General features: G+C 45.7%; 9 non-coding genes across 9 annotated transcripts; 3 read left to right on the top strand and 6 right to left on the bottom strand.

Annotated features, from left to right (window-relative positions):
* Positions 1-13,132: 13,132 nt before the first annotated feature.
* On the bottom strand, positions 13,133-13,214 carry TRNAS-GCU (transfer RNA serine (anticodon GCU)). Its single transcript has one exon. It is a non-coding gene; the product is annotated as a tRNA-Ser (tRNA).
* Positions 13,215-13,506: 292 nt separating this feature from the next.
* Positions 13,507-13,601, top strand: TRNAI-UAU (transfer RNA isoleucine (anticodon UAU)). Its single transcript has 2 exons — positions 13,507-13,544; positions 13,566-13,601. It is a non-coding gene; the product is annotated as a tRNA-Ile (tRNA).
* A 1,921-nt stretch (positions 13,602-15,522) lies between these two features.
* Positions 15,523-15,604, bottom strand: TRNAS-GCU (transfer RNA serine (anticodon GCU)). The gene has a single exon. It is a non-coding gene; the product is annotated as a tRNA-Ser (tRNA).
* A 292-nt stretch (positions 15,605-15,896) lies between these two features.
* On the top strand, positions 15,897-15,991 carry TRNAI-UAU (transfer RNA isoleucine (anticodon UAU)). Its single transcript has 2 exons — positions 15,897-15,934; positions 15,956-15,991. It is a non-coding gene; the product is annotated as a tRNA-Ile (tRNA).
* A 1,152-nt stretch (positions 15,992-17,143) lies between these two features.
* Positions 17,144-17,215, bottom strand: TRNAT-UGU (transfer RNA threonine (anticodon UGU)). The gene has a single exon. It is a non-coding gene; the product is annotated as a tRNA-Thr (tRNA).
* A 589-nt stretch (positions 17,216-17,804) lies between these two features.
* TRNAS-GCU (transfer RNA serine (anticodon GCU)) lies at positions 17,805-17,886 on the bottom strand. The gene has a single exon. It is a non-coding gene; the product is annotated as a tRNA-Ser (tRNA).
* Positions 17,887-19,428: 1,542 nt separating this feature from the next.
* TRNAT-UGU (transfer RNA threonine (anticodon UGU)) lies at positions 19,429-19,501 on the bottom strand. The gene has a single exon. It is a non-coding gene; the product is annotated as a tRNA-Thr (tRNA).
* A 588-nt stretch (positions 19,502-20,089) lies between these two features.
* TRNAS-GCU (transfer RNA serine (anticodon GCU)) lies at positions 20,090-20,171 on the bottom strand. The gene has a single exon. It is a non-coding gene; the product is annotated as a tRNA-Ser (tRNA).
* A 292-nt stretch (positions 20,172-20,463) lies between these two features.
* Positions 20,464-20,556, top strand: TRNAI-UAU (transfer RNA isoleucine (anticodon UAU)). Its single transcript has 2 exons — positions 20,464-20,499; positions 20,521-20,556. It is a non-coding gene; the product is annotated as a tRNA-Ile (tRNA).
* Positions 20,557-21,965: the final 1,409 nt, after the last annotated feature.

Raw genomic sequence — 21,965 nt, 5'->3', positions numbered from 1 at the left:
TTGCCAGGGACGCGGTCCTTATAACGTCAAACTCATCTATCTAATCTTTTAATATACCCAGCACATGCCCTGCCACTTGTATTTTGGAGATTAGTGGGCCTTTCTGAGCGCAGTTTAGTTGGAAGAAGGGATATTACTGTAATTGACAATCACAGCATCTAGGATAAAGTTAAACCTACAGCAATATACTCGGCCACATTAATTACAACCCAGACTGCGCCAACAAGGCCCAAGAGAGGCCTGGGCTATCAGATGCATTAACGCTTATACTTGCCCAGTACCTCACGAACCAGATCCAAAACAAGTTATTAGAAAGCTTTTAAAACGTGTCAGAGAATTATTCAGCAGCAGCCGAGGTGGTGGTTTTTCAGGCGCCTCATTAAAAATGCTTTCCTTTTAACAGTGTATAAAATCAAGTATGTATTGTATTCCTCACGTTTCCCTACATTTCTACTAAATAATAATTAAGAACAAGCAATGGCATAGCCAAGAGGTCTCGCCTTTGGGACCATAGAAGTGTTTAGCCATGCAACAGTTGATGTTGTTTCACCAGGGATATTGTGCTGGATAACTAAACACTTATAAAGTCCCAAAGGTGAGACTTATCGGCTATGCCAATGCTTGTGTGTAATGTCTTTATTGTTTAGATACATAAACAGCAAACACATTCATGTTGCACTATAAGCATACCCAGAAGCATATAAAGACAAAATGTAGAGAGATATGCAGTGAGACAACACTCAAAAGGCAACATGCAAACACAGGTGGTTGTCAATGGATGCGCTGATGGCTGTTAAGAGGAATACATAGTTAAAGAGACTGTTGGGTGACTTTATGTGCATATTACGGTGGATCGGTGTTAATCACATAAGTAGCTTGATGCACATGCGAACATATGGGTGAACAGCCGGGTGTTAGAGGATGGATCAATGCGCAGCTAAGAGTGGATGGATATGTGCTTTGTTGAAGGTGCTTCAGGGATGAATAGGTATGGGTGGATATACAACTTTACGCAGATCCATGTGGATAACTGAGCACGATAAGTTTGCGTTCAAGGGTGGTTGGGCCAAAGATTAAGTGAGTGCATAGTTGGGGGCATGGGTAAGGGTAGGATGTGTGGATGTAATTGCATAGGTGAATGGAGGAATGCATAAGAGTGCGAGTAGATGCCTCCATCAACATTTAAATAAAATGATTCATAGTTTGCTCATGACATTCTAAACATAAAACATTGGGACCCATAGAAGATTAGTGTTGAATTAGTATAGTGAAACATGCAGGTACATTTTAAGTAGTGGATAGGTTAGTCAGTTATTTGGATTTGGAATGATAGCAGAAGGATAGAGGAGGAAAAAAGGTTTGTATTTACAGCACAAGCACAGGATCACAAAATGGGAACTCTCTTAAAATCATGTAAGTGTGCAATAAGTGGTCTTAAAACAGGGACATAAACGAAATAGCAATTGATTCATAAAATATAGTAGCATGCCATAGGGAACATGTGTGGATTTGCATTTTAATAGTACATAAGCTTGTATGCAAGTGAACTTTCTTTTTCAGTATAATAAAAGAGCTTTCCTTGCCTACTCAAACTGTGACCCCATAAGCATAACCACTGTACTAGGCCCAGTTTAGTCAGAACCCCTATGTCAGCCTATTACAGTTCCGCATTAAAAATATCTGAAGTGTAGGGTGCAATTATTGAATTAATCTCAGCTAAATGTAACTACCCAGGGACGAATTCTTGTCTATTGCTTACTGTTCCAATACACACAGCAAGCCCCCTCTGCAAATCAGTATAGGCCCTTCTGCCCTCTGTTTCACTTGTTTTTTGTGCCCTTCTGCCCTCTGTTCCACTCGTGTTTTGTGCCTTTGTGCCCTCTGTTCCACTTCATTTTCCCCTCGTTGTTTGTGCCCTTCTGCCCTCTGTTCCACTCTTGTTTTGTTGTGCCTTTCTGCCCTCTGTTGCAAACTAAACTACTGCGTGTGTTATGTTAGTGTTAGTGTTATTCCATGGCGGAGCGGAGGGATAAAGGGAGCTAGACTAGCTCACTACAATCAGCACAGTAGCAATGTTGTACACCAACATTTATCCCACCGAAGATGGGTAGTCGCCATACCAAGAAAGATCAGTGGGGGGAGGAGCTTGGCGGGCATCTGTGATGGCCTCGTGAGCACAGCGCTCTCCGGACCCCCGCCATTCCCGGCATGATATCCTGAACATATCCTGAATAATTACAAGGATTCTTGTAGAGGAACCTGGGCTGATCTTGATACTGTTTTTGGATTTCGAATTGGACCAGGGGCACCGAAGCTACGTCGACTCGAACTTTCGGGGCCCGCCCTGGTGGTGCGCCCGGGACTTGGTGAGGCTCTGTTGCCGTGTCTTAGTTGAACAACAGCGGCAGGGGGATTCGACTTGTGGGTCCCCCTCTTAACTTTCGGTTTCGATTTGACTCGGACTACGTTCTCCAGCGGAGGTGTCTGGCCGGTGTTGAGATCAGCGGCACGAGGTCGCAGTTGCACCTTCTGTCTGCTTTGTGTCCTTTCAGGCCGCTTCACACCTCGGTGTGCCCTCGTGGCTGACTTTTGGCTCCGGCACCTTGTCTTCCTGCGGCCATTTTCACCAGGTCACGTGGGTCCCTCGGGGACGGATTCTCCACTATGACTGGCAGAGGGGACCATGAGAGGCGAAAGACCAAGACGCCCCTTCGCGGGGGCCAGGTCCAGTCTAATATCATGGACCGGTACACTCAATCGAAGGGGTCCCCGGGAGCTGCCTTGCCTGGCCCGAGTGCTGTGGGGCACCCTTTGGAGGCTTCGGCGGAGCCGTCCCTGCAAGACATTATGGGCACCATCTCTGGCATAAGAGAGACCATCGGCCAACAGTATGAGGCTCTGGCCCACAAGATCGATACTGTGGCTATTGACGTGAACTTGATCAGGGCCGACCTATCTAAAACTAATGAGAAGGTGAAATCGTTGGACCTCAAGTCATCTAGCCTCACGGCCGACGTCTCTGAAATACAGACGGAGATTGGCAACCTTAGAAAGGCAAATGACTTCATGACTCAGCGCTTGGAGGATTTTGAGAACAGAGCACGGCGCTGCAACGTGCGTGTGGTTGGTGTTCCGGAAAATCCTGACCCACATTCTGTTGATCTCCTGGTTGAGGACTTGATACAAAACTACCTTTCTCCATCTGGATTGAGCAAATTCTTTGCGGTGGAGCGTGCCCATCGCGTTCCGGGACTTAGGACTGCGCTATGCCATGCTTTTTCCTACCAGGCTGCGAGTTGAGTACCGTGAACGGACCCTTTTCTTTGATCGGCCTGATTCGGTGAATGACTGGTTGGACTCTTTGCCGGACCGGCCTAATTTGACTGAGCCCACCGAGCACCCGGGTGGTGCCGAGGGTGGTGTAGAGAGTTGAACTTACTGTCTGCGCCCCTGTCTCCATGTAATGTGTTTCTTCCTGGGTTCTATACTTGAGTGCCTTTATTTTCTGTGTCTTCTCTTTTTCTTTATCTCTATCGGGGTGGCGGGTGGGACTGGGGCCTTTTCCTCCTCCGGGGTCTTTTTGTAGAACGGGGGTTTTTGGGCGACAGGCACACTGCATGTTGGGGTGGCTTTTTTGCTTATTGCAGGGGTGCAGGGTGGGGGGTGTTTTCTTGGATGTTGGGGGGTGGATTGGTGGGGTGTTTGAGGTTCGTGTTTTGTTTTTTCAAGTCGATTCTATCTTGATAATGGAATTTTCAGTGTCATGCTAATTTGGGGATGGTTCCTGCATCACTTTGTGGGATGGGGGGTAGCGGGTTGAAGTTTGTTTCATGGAATGTCAATGGTCTAGGGGATCGTATAAAGCGGGGGGTGGTGTTGCGCTGCCTGCTACGTTTGTCTCCCGATGTTGTCTTTCTGCAGGAGACTCATCTAGTGGGTAATACTTGTCATGCAATGAATAGGTGGGGCTATCGTCTTGTTGCGCATTCAGGATTTACTACGGGTTCTAGGGGGGTGGGCATCCTTATCCGGACTTCCCTTCCCCTTGCTATAGATGATGTAATCCTCGATGATCGGGGGCGTTACGCCGTCCTCGTGGGGCGATATGAGGGCCGAACCCTTTCTCTGTTTACCGTCTATGTGCCCCCCGGCCTACAGTCCTCTACTTTCTCCGATTTGGGCCGAGTGCTGTTGGGACTCCCTGATGGTGCTCTTTTCATGGCTGTTGATTTTAACGCTGTTCTCTCCGGCCTGAATGATCGTCACCCCCCTAGGGATACTCCTTCGGCCCAATTGTGGCTGGGTGGCTTTTTGGATACTTTTGGTTTGGTGGACTGTTGGAGACTTATGCACCCCACTCAGCTTCAATACACCTTTCATTCTGGAGCCCATGGGAGTTTGTCTAGACTGGATTACTTCCTCATGCCAGCTGCACAGACGTCGGCTGTCCGGGAGGTTAGACACCTTCCCCGGGGCATCTCGGACCATTCTCCGCTCTGGCTTTGTTTTGATGTGGGGGTGGAGGCGGCGGGCCGGGTGGCCCCTATCAACCCTTGGTACCTGACCTCCCCTGTGACCCGTGGTCTATTGATTAAGTCCCTGGACAACTACTTCCTAGATAACGTGGGGTCTGTCTCCTCTGCGGTGTCCCTTTGGGAGGCTTTTAAGACAGTGATTCGTGGACAGGCCCTGTCTCTCATTGCTGAAACCAAAAAGGCGGGGAATCGGGAGGTGGTGGGTCTTGAAATGGAAATACTTGAGCTGGAAGCTGACTTGGAATCGAGTGTTACTCATGACAAGCTCCATGCCCTGGGTCTGAAACAATTTGCCTATAAGTCTCTGGTCACAGATGCGGCTAAAATGATGTTTCGAGAGCAACAGGGTCGTCTGTATGATGTTGGGGACAAAGCGGGTAAATTGCTTGCCTGGTTGGATAAGAAGGAGAGGGCGAACCGAGTCGTGCCTGTGATTCGGACTTTGAATGGTGTGAATGTGACTGACCCAGTTGAAATAGTTGATTGCTTTGCTGATTATTTTCGTGCGGTTTACTCCCCAGTGTCGAAACGGGATACAGACGACTCTCGCCTCTTGTTGCGCGACATAGCTTTGCCCTGCCTCTCTGACTTGGAGCGGGTCCCTATGGAGGCCCCGCTCTCTACGGACGAAATAGCGACTGCGATTCGCTCTCTCCGTTCGGGCAAGGCTTTGGGCCCGAACGGTTTGCCAATCGAATTATACAAACTGTGTCCTGATAAGATTGCGCCCTATCTTCGAACAATGTTTTCGGAGTCCCGTGAACGGGGTGCTCTTCCTTATGACCAATGCCTAGCTACGATTGTTGTAATTCCTAAGGACGGTAAGCCCCGGGATCTTTGTTCGTCGTATAGACCCATCTCCCTGTTAAATGTTGAGCCCAAGGTTCTTGCCAAGGTCTTGGCTACTCGCCTCCTAACGGTCATTAGTGACTTGGTTCATCCGGATCAATCTGGTTTTATCCCGCACCGTAACACGGCTCTGAATCTGCGTCGCCTCCACGGAGCCATCGCGAGGGCGGGGCTTCTGACGGAGCCGGCCATTTTGGCTTCGTTGGACGCCTCGATGGCCTTTGATACGATAGAGTGGCCCTACCTTTGGGCGGCTCTTGAGAAGTTTGGTTTTGGCCCGGGGTTTATTGGATGGGTGAAGCTGCTGTACACCGACCCCCTGGCGCAGGTTGTGGTTAACGGCCGAGTTTCGGTTCCCTTTTCCCTTGGTAGGGGTACCAGACAGGGCTGCCCCTTGTCTCCACTGCTGTTTGCTCTCGCATTGGAACCGCTGGCTGCGTGGCTTCGCTGGGAGCCTTCTATCAAGGGTATACGTTGGTCCCCGGATCTTGAGGACCGTGTTTCGCTTTACGCGGACGACATTCTTCTTTACCTTACTTCCCCGCGTAAATCTTTAAATGTTTTATTTGATGTTCTCACCTCGTTTGGCAAAAATTCTGGTTTGGTTATTAACTGGGCTAAATCCTGTGTCTATGTTCTTTCGGGTGCTCTGCCCCCATTGCCGAACAGAGTTCCTATCCAGATTGTTCAGTCCGGGTTCAAATATCTGGGGATTTTTATTACGCTGGATTCGTCGCTCCGGTTTGAACGTAATCTCCTTCCCCCACTTCTTAGACTGAGGCTGGACGTGGCCCGTTGGCGTAGATTACCGTTGTCGCCGCTGGGCAGGGCCACCCTTTTCAAAATGATGTCCCTACCGCGATTCCTTTATGCACTCCAAAATTCTTATGATCTTATCCCTGCTACCTATTTCCGAGAGGTTGAAAGTCTGCAAAGGCGACTGATTTGGAACGGGCGTCCACGTCTCGCCCTTGCGAAGCTCACCATCCCTTGGTATGACGGGGGCATAGCACTTTCTGATATCAGGAGATATTACTGGGCTACCCAACTGTCTGCCATTAACCATTCAATGTATTCCCCGGGTCGGGACCCGGCCTTTGAAATGGATAGACTCCAGCTGCCGGGTGGGGACTTTAATAGAGCGCTTTATTCTAGGTCGGCTGGGCGCCATCTTACGGGCCCTACCAGGATCGCGGTTAGTGTATGGCGCGCTGCGAATGTAAGCCTGGGGTGGGACGACCGAGTGACGCTTGCTACTCCGCTCTATGCATCTGAGCGTCTGGGATGTCTCTGGACGACGAAGGGGTTTGACCGCTGGGATACGATTGGTATTTGTAGAGTGGGTGATGTATGTGTGAATGGAGCGGTGAAGTCCTTCGAGACCCTTCGGAATGAATATGAACTGAGTGATAGGGAATTTTTTAGATATTTGCAGGTCCGTCATGCCCTCGCTTCTGTTCTGACTTCTGGTGCCGCTCTTCCCGAATCCTCCCCCCTCGAGGATCATATCCTGGACGGCCATCTCCCCAATAGCACTATCTCCTTGATTTATAAGAAGCTGATTCACAATCGCGCCGACTTGCTTGTTCGACTCAGGGAGGCTTGGGTCGGCGACGGGCTGGAATTGGATGACGAAGATTGGCAGTCGGCGCTGTCTTCTCCAAAAGAGGTCGCCATTCCTGCCCGCCTCCGTCTAGTTCAGCTTAAGATCCTCCACCGGGTGTACGTCACTGGTCCTTGTTTGGTTGTGATGGGTTTTTCCCCGGATGGCCTGTGCAAGCGTGGGTGTGGGATGAGTGCTACGTTTCTTCATATTATTTGGGAGTGTCCGAGGGTGGCTGCCTACTGGACGGAGGTGCTTGCGGTGATGACTGATGTGACTGGAATTGCTCTGGCGCCAGAGGCCCGGAGATGCCTGTTGAATGTGTGGGAAGCCACCGACTACTCGGTGGCCCAGACCAGATGGGCGACCCTGGGATATATGATTGCGAAGCGAGACATAGCGCAACTTTGGGGCTCACACAGGCCCCCCAGTGTCTCTGTGTGGGAAGACAACATGAACTGGTCTATGTTCCGCGAGAAGACTGTTTACACAGCCAGGGGCAGGCCTAGGGCATGGACGAAGATCTGGAGTCAGTGGAACGCCTATCGCGGTGATATTTGCGCTCCTCCCTTGGTTGAAACCCCTGATGTTATCCTGTCTCCCTAGGCCGACGTTCCTGAACTTTCGTATACTGTCCCTTGATTTGATTGACCTCCCCGCTGTCCCCACCTGCCTTGCCTTATCCTGCTGATTGTGACTTTGTATTCCTGATTAGTGGGGTTCCCCTCCCCCTCCTGGGCTGACTCCGTTTATTATGCATTCGCCTTTTAGATGTTTGTTTGTTTTTGTGTGTATAAAACGGAAAATTGTCTTCTCCTGTTCTATAGTGTGGGCGACATCCTGTATCCGGTTTGTGCCCGCCCGCCGGAAAGGCTTTCATTGTTTTTATTACATTGTGCTTTGCTTTTAGCGGCCAGCCCGTGCGGTTGTAGGCCCATCTCTGTAACTTTGATTTTGTTGCTCAATAAAAGTTTTTAACCAAAAAAAGAAAAAAAAAAAAAAAAAAGAAAGATCAGTGATCAGCATGAAATTGGACTTCAACACATGCTCAACAATGTACTTGTAGAACCACATTTGTGAGTTCGGCTTCACTACACACATCCTAAAGATATTGTACTACATACTCTGGCACACCAGTGTGTTCCATGCTCCTGCACGTACACAACAGTGTAAGAGACATTACATCACATAGTCTTACACACCAGGTAGTTCCATGCTGTAGTACCAGCACGCAATCGCACCAAAAATCTTGTATGTGGGTGAGTTCTGTGCTCACAGGCACACACAACAGCCTAGAGCCACTGCACAATATTCTCTTGCTCACAAGCCACTGACTGTTACAGCCAAAATTATGCCACAATCACGATTCACAATGTTCCGTTCGCACATCATCATTCTACCATAAATAGAATACAGTTGTACCTGTTGGTGACCAGTTTCTTGCATGGAATGTACATATGTACAATTTCGGAGTGCATGCTGCCAAGTTGCACCGTATATTTCACTGCAATATTGTATGTATTTGCACTGTGTTTTTGTGTGCATGTCGTCAAGCATGCACTTGATATATTTTGCGCCTGTGCCTCGCTGCATAACATGTCCTGTCGTTGTTTTCATGCTTGACTAACCTCTTTTTGTTAAATCTGTCCTTCTTTATGCAGAGCATGCTGTCTAGGTCCTTTAATTCCAAATACTCTGCAGCCAGCAGCTTTCATTGTGGCAGCTCTAGTGATCTGTTTGGCAGCCAGGGCAGTGTTGCCTTGAGTATGGCAGACCGAGGAGGCTCTGGTGTGCACATTGTCCGTGTGACGTGTGAGTACCTTATGCAGGCCTATAATAAGTTAAAAACTGCCCGCCTGTGGGGCCCTACCTGCCCGAGTTCACAAGTCTCTTCTACTCCGGTCCGGACAGCAACCTGCAACCAAAATGGATGGACTAGGCTGCTGCTGCTGCAGGGCACGACCGGTCCGCTTTCAGTAGTCAGGACAGAGGCTCCGACCACCTTGACCTCGGCTAGTCTCCGCTCGACCGCTCCTCTACTGCAGTGAAAGTCCATCTGCAAAATGGCTGCTACTTCTCCAACTGCAAAATCATGCGCGGGAAGAAGTCAGAGTCTGCGCAGACGGTCCCTATCCTTGTGACAGTATGCTTTAAACCTTAAGTGCGCAACAGATGCTAAGTATTACCATAAATATTTCTTAATGTGTTTTTCATGCCCCTGCTGTCCTCCAGTTTATTTGGCATTGCATATGTTTTGGTTGTTTGGGCTTGCATTGTTAGTTGTAATACAAGGGTGTGCACTGGTGGTTGTAACACCAGGGTGTCCAATGGAGAGTGTAATACAATGGTATGCACTGGTGGGTGTGATACAAGGGCGTGCACTTGTGGGTGTAATATAAGGGCGTGCACTGGTGGGTGTAATACAAGGCATACACCAGTGGGTGTAATACAAGGGGGTGCACAGGTGGGTGCAATGCAAGGACGTGCACTGGGTGGGTGAATGCAAATGTATGCACTGGTGAGTGTAATGAAAGGGTGTGCACTGGCAGGTGTAATACAAAGGTGTGCACTGGTAGGTGTAATACAAGGGTCTCTTGTGCCTCTGGATGTAGTGGTTTTGAGTTAATACTGGGCGATGCTGGCATATGGTATTGATCTGGAACATCAGACAGCTGTCTGACGCAGTCTAGACATACTGGTCTTTTTTCATGCAAGCTCTGGGGAGCTCACATATGGCGTTGGTTGATTCAATTTACACTTGATGAATGTCCCACAATTAAGATATATGAATTTGTCTTTAAACTATTGCCTGTAATTGACAGCACATCAATGATTAACTCACACCGTACTTTATGCACAAGAGTAAGATATACAACTATTTTCGAACTTGAATCAAAAATATTGGAGTGCTCTATGTGAGCACCAGTTACATGACCTACTTTGAAGCAGAAGGAATGTACCTTCATAATTGCAATATGAAAGTGTTTAATAACGCTTCACTTAGGCCCTTTTCACAGTTAAACAACACATCAGCAGCCATACACACTGAGATAGGTGGACTTACACACCAAAACACACTCTCAAACCGTTACACTCATCAGCACTATTTACACAGCCAGCCCTCATTTAGTCTACTGCATGGCTGGCTTGCTTCTCTCTCAACTGACAGCAGCATGAAGCACGACACAGGTAGGACAATGATCTTCTAACCACTACAAATCACCGAGCAGTGTGACCCCCGGTGTCATACACCCTGCTGTAGCCACTTAAAGACCCTGCCGTGCCTTACAAAAATCCCAAGAGCCCATATGCACAGTGACTTCACCCAAGCCCCTTACAAATCCAACTAGTAATGCAAAGATAATAATAGAGGTTTCGAGCATGCACACCCAGCCTACAGAATTCACCCACCCCAACAAAGTCTCCGGTCCGCCTCCTGCCTTTCCCAGCTCTCTATGGTCATGAGATCTGTTGACTCTGCCCTGAACCACAGCCGTCAGCACCCAATGTTGGCCTCGGATGACAACTTATTAATTACTAACACGTTACAACATGCCCTTTCAAAAAGGATTTCACACGTGCTTTCAATTTGGCAACTAAATGCTAGCTACAGTTTACGGCCTCTTAAATACCTGACACGAGGGCACGAACACAGTTCAGCACTACTAATAACTTTTAAAGCTCGCTCATTTCGAACACTTTATAAATATGTACATTTTAGTTTTCACTCACCGGAGGTGCAAGGAATCATGACGCAGCTTCTTTCTTTCCATATTAACCCATTCTTGTTTCATTGGTCACAGGGGAGGGAAGGGAGGGGTTAACATTACAGGGAGGCTTCATGAACTATGATTGACGTGTAGCCCTGGCCTCTGCAGAGCTGAAGCAGACAGCGCCCAGGGCTAACTCTATCCGCGGGGGAGGTCCTTCAGCAAGGACTTCAATGTCTTTGCCGAGGTGCTGATGTCACAAGTCTCAGGGCTGAGAGCCCCTCAGCCGGCAAATCTTGGATTGGTGGCGCATGCTCAGAGTGCATGATTTGTGCCTGCCAGGTTTATGGCAGGCACAAATCATGCACTGAGCATGCGCCACCAATCCAAGATTTGCCGGCTGAGGAGCTCACAGCGCTGAAGCAGGTTACTTGCAGGCATTTTACTCTTAATTGACTGTAAAGTAAAAAGCACAACTAGGGGGCAGAAAAAGGACGAGGGCGTAGCCCCTCCGCCCATATAAAAGAACCGCCACTGAGCCCCTAGACTAAAAAGATATATAAGGGAGGGTCCTGGCCTCACATTCTTGTTACACTGCTGGACCTGGAAGAATCCCTGCTGGAGTGAGGACTGCTGCGCAAGAGGATTGCCACTGGGAAGGAGGCTGACTGCTCCAAGGAACTGCTGCCCCACAACCTGCTGAGCTGCCCTACTGTCTGCTGAACCTGCCCTGCATGGGAGACTGCAACATCACCCCCAGAGTGTCTCCACAACATCCTAAAGGAACTACTTTTCTTTGAACCACCTTTTAAAGAATGCCTTTTTGGGACTGCACCCTTTTTAAGCTAAAGGAAACTACCTGTCCTTGGACCACAGCGTTTTAAAGACTGCCCTTTGGAACAGCAACAACACTCTCAAGATTTGCCCTGCAACGCTGTGCCTGCCCTCAGCGCTGCTTGCCCTGTGATCCTCCCGAGGGCTCTGTGATTGCCTCTGCTTCTGGCGCAAGCCGACTGAAACTGGCCCTGAGGTCACCGCCGCTGGGACCGGAGCGCACTGTGTAGCGCTGAGAAGCGAAGCGCTGTGTGGCAGGAGGCTCCGTCGTTGCCCAGGACTTGGAGGCACTGTTAAACGCTGTGATAAAGGAGCGCTGTGTGGCCGTGACCCCCACCCGTGCAGCGCCTGCTGAGCCCAAGGCCCCAGGGGGAGAGGAGCCTCGCACCCGCGCCCGCAACCACCACCCCAGGTAACGCCTCAGTGCAACCAGGCTGCTGTGAGGGGGCGGGGTGCGGGTTGGCCGGGTACCTGGAGTGTGAGCTTTGTGCTTGGCTGGTAACATCATTTCTATGAGAGGCACACTTATTACCCTACAAGGGAACTTTAGCCTACGAACCTTCCCACAGTGAATTTTAACCATAAGAACCTACCTCAAGTGAACTTTTGCCATTCAAGGACACTGTGAGAAAGACATTACCATCAGGAGCCCTTGGGACACATGAGCTTTTGGTGATTTGATCAGGCCTGGGAACTGGATTCATTCTTATTGATTATTGATCTTGCTTGGGAACTGGAATCCTTTTTATTATTGATCAGGCCTGGGAACTGGATTCATTTTTATTGATTATTGATCTTGCTTGGAAATTGGAATCCTTTTTATTTTTGATCTTGCCTGGAGCTGGATTTACCTGCTTTTGGTTCTCGCATAATTTTTAGATAAAGAAATTCTTATTCTTATAAAAAACTGGTGTGGTGTTGCTTTTGTGAGTGTTTTTACTGTGTCATTGCCGTTGTGTGTTGCACAAATACTTTACACATTGCCTCTGAAGTTACGCCTTTGCTGCTCTGCGCCAAGCTACCAGGTCGGAAGCGGTGGTCCCTACTTGGACTAGGGTACATACCCTGGCCAACTAGAGACCCCGGTTCTAACACAGTTGCATTTGAATGTCTACATGCGTGCACAAATTGAAGAGCATGCTTAAGACACTTTTCTTGGAAGTAGGAAAAATTCCATTTTGATTTGAGAACATAAGAGTATTCACATTTATGACCATACTGATAGCTCTAGTTAGTATGTCCGCAATCAGTGACAGATAGAGAACTCACTTATTAGAAGTGATCTGTCTTTGTGGGGCAGACATATGTCAACAGTCATACACTTGAGATGGCTGAAACTTTAGGAGTAAGAGCTGCTTTCTTATCAGTCTATCTATCCAAACTGGTTAGAAGGCCAGGAGTGAGGGAAAGGCCTTCTAACCATGGACACTTCATGAAAGATCTAATTTCAATTAAGCACAAAACACTTCCCTTAATTTGACATAATTGCCAAAATGGAATAGTCAGTTGGGCCCTTCTAGTGGATTATGTCTGTGTCTTGAAAGAGAGTGTAATTGTATTACGAGACATGCCCACCTTCAAAAGATTGTCTGATGGCGTTCCGACAAAGGTGGGATTCGAACCCACGCGTGCAGAGCACAATGGATTAGCAGTCCATCGCCTTAACCACTCGGCCACCTCGTCTGCCTTAGGTGACTATGTTTCATTTTTTAGGAAATTCTTACTATGTGCTAATTACAAATAATCATAAGTTTCTCCTAGACTGTGTCAGAACTGGCAAATGTATGTGGTGTTCAATAGACAGAGCACATGATATAGCAGAATTATCAAATCTGTTCCATTAGGACTGTAGTTTTTAGTAGTCATGATAACATGCTAGCATGTGAGTCGATCTTGCACAGTGATTAAGGGAGCAGTGCCAGTATCTACTTGGTCAGCTCTAGATGGCTCAACTGGGGAGATATGAGAACAGTGAGCTCCAGTGGCGCAATCGGTTAGCGTGCGGTACTTATACAGCAGTACTTGCATTGAGGCATGCCGAGGTTGTGAGTTCGAGCATCACCTGGAGCAACTTACTGGTTTTTCATAAACCATTTCACTAAAAGTAAAGATTAAACTCAGGGGAAAGACGGCCCTTACTTCTTTTCAGGATCTGCGTGTCCGAATCTTCCAGGTGCAAGTATCACAATCCTATTCGATGCTCCTTATAAACATTCCATGATGTGCCGTCTTGCATAGCATGCAAACACCACATCAGTGCATTTAAAAATGCATTTGTAGAATAATAAATATGATGAAAACATTGTTGTCACGGGATAACCATATACTGAGGAGCTGCAAACAGTGCTGTATCAGCTACTTACAATAAAATTTAACTGAAAGACATATCAAAAGAAGAGCGTCATCATATTAATGTTTCTAGTCAACATAAGAGTTGCACCATAGCAGCTTATGGTGCTTTCTTCTCAGATTGTGCCTCCAATCCCACATTGATTTTTTAATTCTTTGCAGTTTAAAAAACACAATTCATGCTCAAAGTTAACTTTTTAAAACCATTCAACCTATTACATTTATTTCTCTAACTTGTGAATGTGGTCCATGTTCTCTTTTCCTCATCCCCATCACGATACTCCTTTTCCCGAAATCAGGTTCACTTCTTTATCCAGCTGACCCTTCCAAGGTCACCAAATCTATGAAGCGATTCTGCTTTTTCTCACATTCTCTCTATGTACAAGATACCTTGTATCATTTGAATGGACAGCAGGAGAGTCGGATATTTATGGTTAGTGGGGGTGGGGTTTTGAAGATTAACCTAATTTGACTAAGAGCCGGGCCATCTGGGAGGAAAAGTATTTTAAGGGGGATGAAGTTCACATCTCCTTGGTGAAATTTCTAGTTCCTTATTTCATCCTTTCTGTGGATGCAGACTCAGTCGGAACAGAGGTCATAGTCCTCGCTCTGACTTTCAAAGGAACTTCAAATATGCATGGCTTATTTGGCTTTGCCCGGCGGGGTGAGAATGGCGTTTGTCAGGCGTTGGGTGAGGCAATAGTTTATGGTTCAATGGTTTTCATGAAGTCTTCTTGATACGATGAAAGCAGGAAAGGGAAGCTTGTCAATAAGCAAACTTAAGACAAGGTGTGACTCCTAGAAAGAATGACTTGGAAACAACATACAGAAACTCACATATAATAAAGGTCCTGATGAGGCTTGAACTCATGACCCCTGGTTTACAAGACCAGTGCTATGCAACTGAGCTACAAGGCCAGCCTGCCTGCAGTATGTAAATCGCTTCATGTATTCTTACTGCGGTATGAAGATGTCTATGATTTTGAGACTCTGTATGGAAATGCAGTTGCATTTGAATGTCTACATGCGTTCACAAATTGAAGAGCATGCTTAACCCTTTAGGTGCTGCCGTCGGCCAACGGTCGTCACGGGCACTACCTCCCCAGTGCTGCGTGCGACCGCTGGACGTCCAGTTCAGCACTGGATAATGGACAGCGCAGCACTGGGGAGGTTTGTTTACGAGCTCCTAAGGTGTTAAGACACTTTTCTTGGAAGTAGGAAAAACTCCATTTTGATTTGAGAACATAAGAGTATTCACATTTATGACCATACTGATAGCTCTAGTTAGTATGTCCGCAATCAGTGACAGATAGAGAACTCACTTATTAGAAGTGATCTGTCTCTGTGGGGCAGACATATGTCAACAGTCATACACTTGAGATGGCTGAAACTTTAGGAGTAAGAGCTGCTTTCTTATCAGTCTATCTATCCAAACTGGTTAGAAGGCCAGGAGTGAGGGAAAGGCAATCCTCTGGACACTTCATGAAAGATCTAATTTCAATTAAGCACAAAACACTTCCCTTAATTTGACATAATGGAATAGTCAGTTGGGCCCTTCTAGTGGATTATGGCTGTGTCTTGAAAGAGAGTGTAATTGTACTACGAGACATGCCCACCTTCAAAAGAGTGTCTGATGGCGTTCTGACGAAGGTGGGATTCGAACCCACGCGTGCAGAGCACAATGGATTAGCAGTCCATCGCCTTAACCACTCGGCCACCTCGTCTGCCTTAGGTGACTATGTTTCATTTTTTAGGAAATTCTTACTATGTGCTAATTACAAATAATCATAAGTTTCTTCTAGACTGTGTCAGAACTGGCAAATGTATGTGGTGTTCAATAGACAGAGCACATGACATCGCAGAATTATCAAATCTGTTCCATTAGGACTGTAGTTTTTAATAGTCATGATAACATGCTAGCATGTGAGTCGATCTTGCACAGTGAGTAAGGGAGCAGTGCCAGTATCTACTTGGTCAGCTCTAGATGGCTCAACTGGGGAGATATGAGAACAGTGAGCTTCAGTGGCGCAATCGGTTAGCGCGCGGTACTTATACAGCAGTACTTGCATTGAGGCATGCAGAGGTTGTGAGTTCGAGCCTCACCTGGAGCAGCTTCCTGGTTTTTCATAAACCATTTCACTAAAAGTAAAGATTAAACTCAGGGTAAAGAAGGCCCTTGCTAGAGAGTCTTTACTTCTTTTCAGGATCTGTGTGTCCGACTCTTCCAGGTGCAAATATCACAATCCTATTCGATGCTCCTTATAGACATTCCATGATGTGCCGTCTTGCATAGCATGCAAACACCACATCAGTGCATTTAAAAATACATTTGTAGAATAATAAATATGATGAAAACATTGTTGTCACAGGATAACCATATACTGAGGAGCTGCAAACAGTGCTGTATCATCTACTTACAATACAATTTAACTGAAAGACATATCAAAAGAAGAGCGTCATCATATTAATGTTTCTAGTCAACATAAGAGTTGCACCGTAGCAGCTTATGGTGCTTTCTGCTCAGATTGTGCCTCCAATCCCACATTGATTTTTTAATTCTTTGCAGTTTAAAAAACACAATTCATGCTCAAAGTTAACTTTTTAAAACCATTCAACCTATTACATTTATTTCTCTAACTTGTGAATGTGGTCCATGTTCTCTTTTCCTCATCCCCATCACGATACTCCTTTTCCCGAAATCAGGTTCACTTCTTTATCCAGCCGACCGTTCCAAGGTCACCAAATCTATGAAGCGATTCTGCTTTTTCTCACATTCTCTCTATGTACAAGATACCTTGTATCATTTGAATGGACAGCAGGAGAGTCGGATATTTATGGTTAGTGGGGGTGGGGTTTTGAAGATTAACCTCATTTGACTAAGAGCCAGGGCATCTGGGAGGAAAAGTATTTTAAGGGGGATGAAGTTCACATCTCCTTGGTGAAATTTCTAGATCCTTATTTCATCCTTTCTGTGGATGCAGACTCAGTCGGAACAGAGGTCATAGTCCTCGCTCTGACTTTCAAAGGAACTTCAAATATGCATGGCTTATTTGGCTTTGCCCGGCAGGGCTTGCCCCGCGGGGTGAGAATGGCGTTTGTCAGGCGTTGGGTGAGGCAATAGTTTATGGTTCAATGGTTTTCATGAAGTCTTCTTGATACGATGAAAGCAGGAAAGGGAAGCTTGTCAATAAGCAAACTTAAGACAAGGTGTGACTCCTTGAAAGAATGACTTGGTAACAACATACAGAAACTCACATATAAAAAGGCCCTGATGAGGCTTGAACTCATGACCCCTGGTTTACAAGACCAGTGCTCTGCCACTGAGCTACAAGGACAGCCTGCCTGCAGTATGTAAATCGCTTCATGTATTCTTACTGCGGTATGAAGATATCTATGATTTTGAGACTCTGTATGGAAATGCAGTTGCATTTGAATGTCTACATGCGTGCACAAATTGAAGAGCATGCTTAAGACACTTTTCTTGGAAGTAGGAAAAACTCCATTTTGATTTGAGAACATAAGAGTATTCACATTTATGACCATACTGATAGCTCTAGTTAGTATGTCCGCAATCAGTGACAGATAGAGAACTCACTTATTAGAAGTGATCTGTCTCTGTGGGGCAGACATATGTCAACAGTCATACACTTGAGATGGCTGAAACTTTAGGAGTAAGAGCTGCTTTCTTATCAGTCTATCTATCCAAACTGGTTAGAAGGCCAGGAGTGAGGGAAAGGCAATCCTCTGGACACTTCATGAAAGATCTAATTTCAATTAAGCACAAAACACTTCCCTTAATTTGACATAATTGCCAAAATGGAATAGTCAGTTGGGCCCTTCTAGTGGATTATGGCTGTGTCTTGAAAGAGAGTGTAATTGTACTACGAGACATGCCCACCTTCAAAAGAGTGTCTGATGGCATTCCGACGAAGGTGGGATTCAAACCCACGCGTGCAGAGAACAATGGATTAGCAGTCCGTCGCCTTAACCACTCTGCCACCTCGTCTGCCTTAGGTGTCTATGTTTCATTTTTTAGGAAATTCTTACTATGTGCTAATTACAAATAATCATAAGTTTCTCCTAGACTGTGTCAGAACTGGCAAATGTATGTGGTGTTCAATAGACAGAGCACATGATATAGCAGAATTATCAAATCTGATCCATTAGGACTGTAGTTTTTAATAGTCATGATAACATGCTAGCATGTGAGTCGATCTTGCACAGTGAATAAGGGAGCAGTGCCAGTATCTACTTGGTCAGCTCTAGATGGCTCAACTGGGGAGATATGAGAACGGTGAGCTCCAGTGGCGCAATCGGTTAGCGCGCGGTACTAATACAGCAGTACTTGCATTGAGGCATGCCGAGGTTGTGAGTTCGAGCCTCACCTGGAGCAGCTTACTGGTTTTTCATAAACCATTTCACTAAAAGTAAAGATTAAACTCAGGGTAAAGACGGCCCTTGCTAGAGAGTCTTTACTTCTTTTCATGATCTGCGTGTCCGACTCTTCCAGGTGCAAGTATCACAATCCTATTCGATGCTCCTTATAAACATTCCATGATGTGCCGTCTTGCATAGCATGCAAACACCACATCAGTGCATTTAAAAATGCATTTGTAGAATAATAAATATGATGAAAACATTGTTGTCACGGGATAACCATATACTGAGGAGCTGCAAACAGTGCTGTATCAGCTACTTACAATACAATTTAACTGAAAGACATATCAAAAGAAGAGCGTCATCATATTAATGTTTCTAGTCAACATAAGAGTTGCACCATAGCAGCTTATGGTGCTTTCTGCTCAGATTGTGCCTCCAATCCCACATTGATTTTTTAATTCTTTGCAGTTTAAAAAACACAATTCATGCTCAAAGTTAACTTTTTAAAACCATTCAACCTATTACATTTATTTCTCTAACTTGTGAATGTGGTCCATGTTCTCTTTTCCTCATCCCCATCACGATACTCCTTTTCCCGAAATCAGGTTCACTTCTTTATCCAGCCGACCCTTACAAGGTCACCAAATCTATGAAGCGATTCTGCTTTTTCTCACATTCTCTCTATGTACAAGATACCTTGTATCATTTGAATGGACAGCAGGAGAGTCGGATATTTATGGTTAGTGGGGGTGGGGTTTTGAAGATTAACCTCATTTGACTAAGAGCCGGGGCATCTGGGAGGAAAAGTATTTTAAGGGGGATGAAGTTCACATCTCCTTGGTGAAATTTCTAGATCCTTATTTCATCCTTTCTGTGGATGCAGACTCAGTCGGAACAGAGGTCATAGTCCTCGCTCTGACTTTCAAAGGAACTTCAAATATGCATGGCTTATTTGGCTTTGCCCGGCGGGGTGAGAATGGCGTTTGTCAGGCGTTCGTCAGGCGATCGGAAGGGGTGAGGCAATAGTTTATGGTTCAATGGTTTTCATGAAGTCTTCTTGATACGATGAAAGCAGGAAAGGGAAGCTTGTCAATAAGCAAACTTAAGACAAGGTGTGACTCCTAGAAAGAATGACTTGGAAACAACATACAGAAACTCACATATAAAAATGCCCTGATGAGGCTTGAACTCATGACCCCTGGTTTACAAGACCAGTGCTCTGCCACTGAGCTACAATGCCATCCTGCCTGCAGTATGTAAATCGCTTCATGTATTCTTACTGCGGTATGAAGATATCTATGATTTTGAGACTCTGTATGGAAATGCAGTTGCATTTGAATGTCTACATGCGTGCACAAATTGAAGAGCATGCTTAAGACACTTTTCTTGGAAGTAGGAAAAACTCCATTTTGATTTGAGAACATAAGAGTATTCACATTTATGACCATACTGATAGCTCTAGTTAGTTTTGCCGCAATCAGTGACAGATAGAGAACTCACTTATTAGAAGTGATCTGTCTCTGTGGGGCAGACATATGTCAACAGTCATACACTTGAGATGGCTGAAACTTTAGGAGTAAGAGCTGCTTTCTTATCAGTCTATCTATCCAAACTGGTTAGAAGGCCAGGAGTGAGGTAAAGGCAATCCTCTGGACACTTCATGAAAGATCTAATTTCAATTAAGCACAAAACACTTCCCTTAATTTGACATAATTGCCAAAATGGAATAGTCAGTTGGGCCCTTCTAGTGGATTATGGCTGTGTCTTGAAAGAGAGTGTAATTGTACTACGAGACATGCCCACCTTCAAAAGAGTGTCTGATGGCGTTCCGACGAAGGTGGGATTCGAACCAACGCGGGTAGAGCACAATGGATTAGCAGTCCATCACCTTAACCACTCGGCCACCTCGTCTGCCTTAGGTGACTATGTTTCATTTTTTAGGAAATTCTTACTATGTGCTAATTACAAATAATCATAAGTTTCTCCTAGACTGTGTCAGAACTTGCAAATGTATGTGGTGTTCAATAGACAGAGCACATGATATAGCAGAATTATCAAATCTGTTCCATTAGGACTGTAGTTTTTAATAGTCATGATAACATGCTAGCATGTGAGTCGGTCTTGCACAGTGAATAAGGGAGCAGTGCCAGTATCTACTTGGTCAGCTCTAGATGGCTCAACTGGGGAGATATGAGAACAGTGAGCTCCAGTGGCGCAATTGGTTAGCGCGGTACTTATACAGCAGTACTTGCATTGAGGCATGCCGAGGTTGTGAGTTCGAGCCTCACCTGGAGCAGCTTACTGGTTTTTCATAAACCAATTCTCTAAAAGTAAAGTTTAAACTCAGGGTAAAGACGGCCCTTGCTAGAGAGTCTTTACTTCTTTTCAGGATCTGCGTGTCCGACTCTTCCAGGTGCAAATATCACAATCCTATTCGATGCTCCTTATAAACATTCCATGATGTGCCGTCTTGCATAGCATGCAAACACCACATCAGTGCATTTAAAAATACATTTGTAGAATAATAAATATGATGAAAACATTGTTGTCACGGGATAACCATATACTGAGGAGCTGCAAACAGTGCTGTATCAGCTACTTACAATACAATTTAACTGAAAGACATATCAAAAGAAGAGCGTCATCATATTAATGTTTCTAGTCAACATAAGAGTTGCACCATAGCAGCTTATGGTGCTTTCTGCTCAGATTGTGCCTCCAATCCCACATTGATTTTTTAATTCTTTGCAGTTTAAAAAACACAATTCATGCTCAAAGTTAACTTTTTAAAACCATTCAACCTATTACATTTATTTCTCTAACTTGTGAATGTGGTCCATGTTCTCTTTTCCTCATCCCCATCACGATACTCCTTTTCCCGAAATCAGGTTCACTTCTTTATCCAGCCGACCCTTCCAAGGTCACCAAATCTATGAAGCGATTCTGCTTTTTCTCACATTCTCTCTCTGTACAAGATACCTTGTATCATTTGAATGGACAGCAGGAGAGTCGGATATTTATGGTTAGTGGGGGTGGGGTTTTGAAGATTAACCTCATTTGACTAAGAGCCGGGGCATCTGGGAGGAAAAGTATTTTAAGGGGGATGAAGTTCACATCTCCTTGGTGAAAATTCTAGATCCTTATTTCATCCTTTCTGTGGATGCAGACTCAGTCGGAACAGAGGTCATAGTCCTCGCTCTGACTTTCAAAGGAACTTCAAATATGCATGGCTTATTTGGCTTTGCCCGGCAGGGCTTGCCCGGCGGGGTGAGAATGGTGTTTGTCAGGCGTTGGGTGAGGCAATAGTTTATGGTTCAATGGTTTTCATGAAGTCTTCTTGATACGATGAAAGCAGGAAAGGGAAGCTTGTCAATAGGCAAACTTAAGACAAGGTGTGACTCCTAGAAAGAATGACTTGGAAACAACATACAGAAACTCACATATAAAAAGGCCCTGATGAGGCTTGAACTAATGACCCCTGGTTTACAAGACCAGTGCACTGCCACTGAGCTACAAGGCCAGCCTGCCTGCAGTATGTAAATCGCTTCATGTATTCTTACTGCGGTATGAAGATATCTATGATTTTGAGACTCTGTATGGAAATGCAGTTGCATTTGAATGTCTACATGCGTGCACAAATTGAAGAGCATGCTTAAGACACTTTTCTTGGAAGTAGGAAAAACTCCATTTTGATTTGAGAACATA

Source organism: Lissotriton helveticus, chromosome 5_1 (assembly GCF_964261635.1).
Source record: "Lissotriton helveticus chromosome 5_1, aLisHel1.1, whole genome shotgun sequence".
Taxonomy (NCBI): domain Eukaryota; kingdom Metazoa; phylum Chordata; class Amphibia; order Caudata; family Salamandridae; genus Lissotriton; species Lissotriton helveticus.
This window is presented reverse-complemented; position numbering and strand designations above follow the sequence as displayed.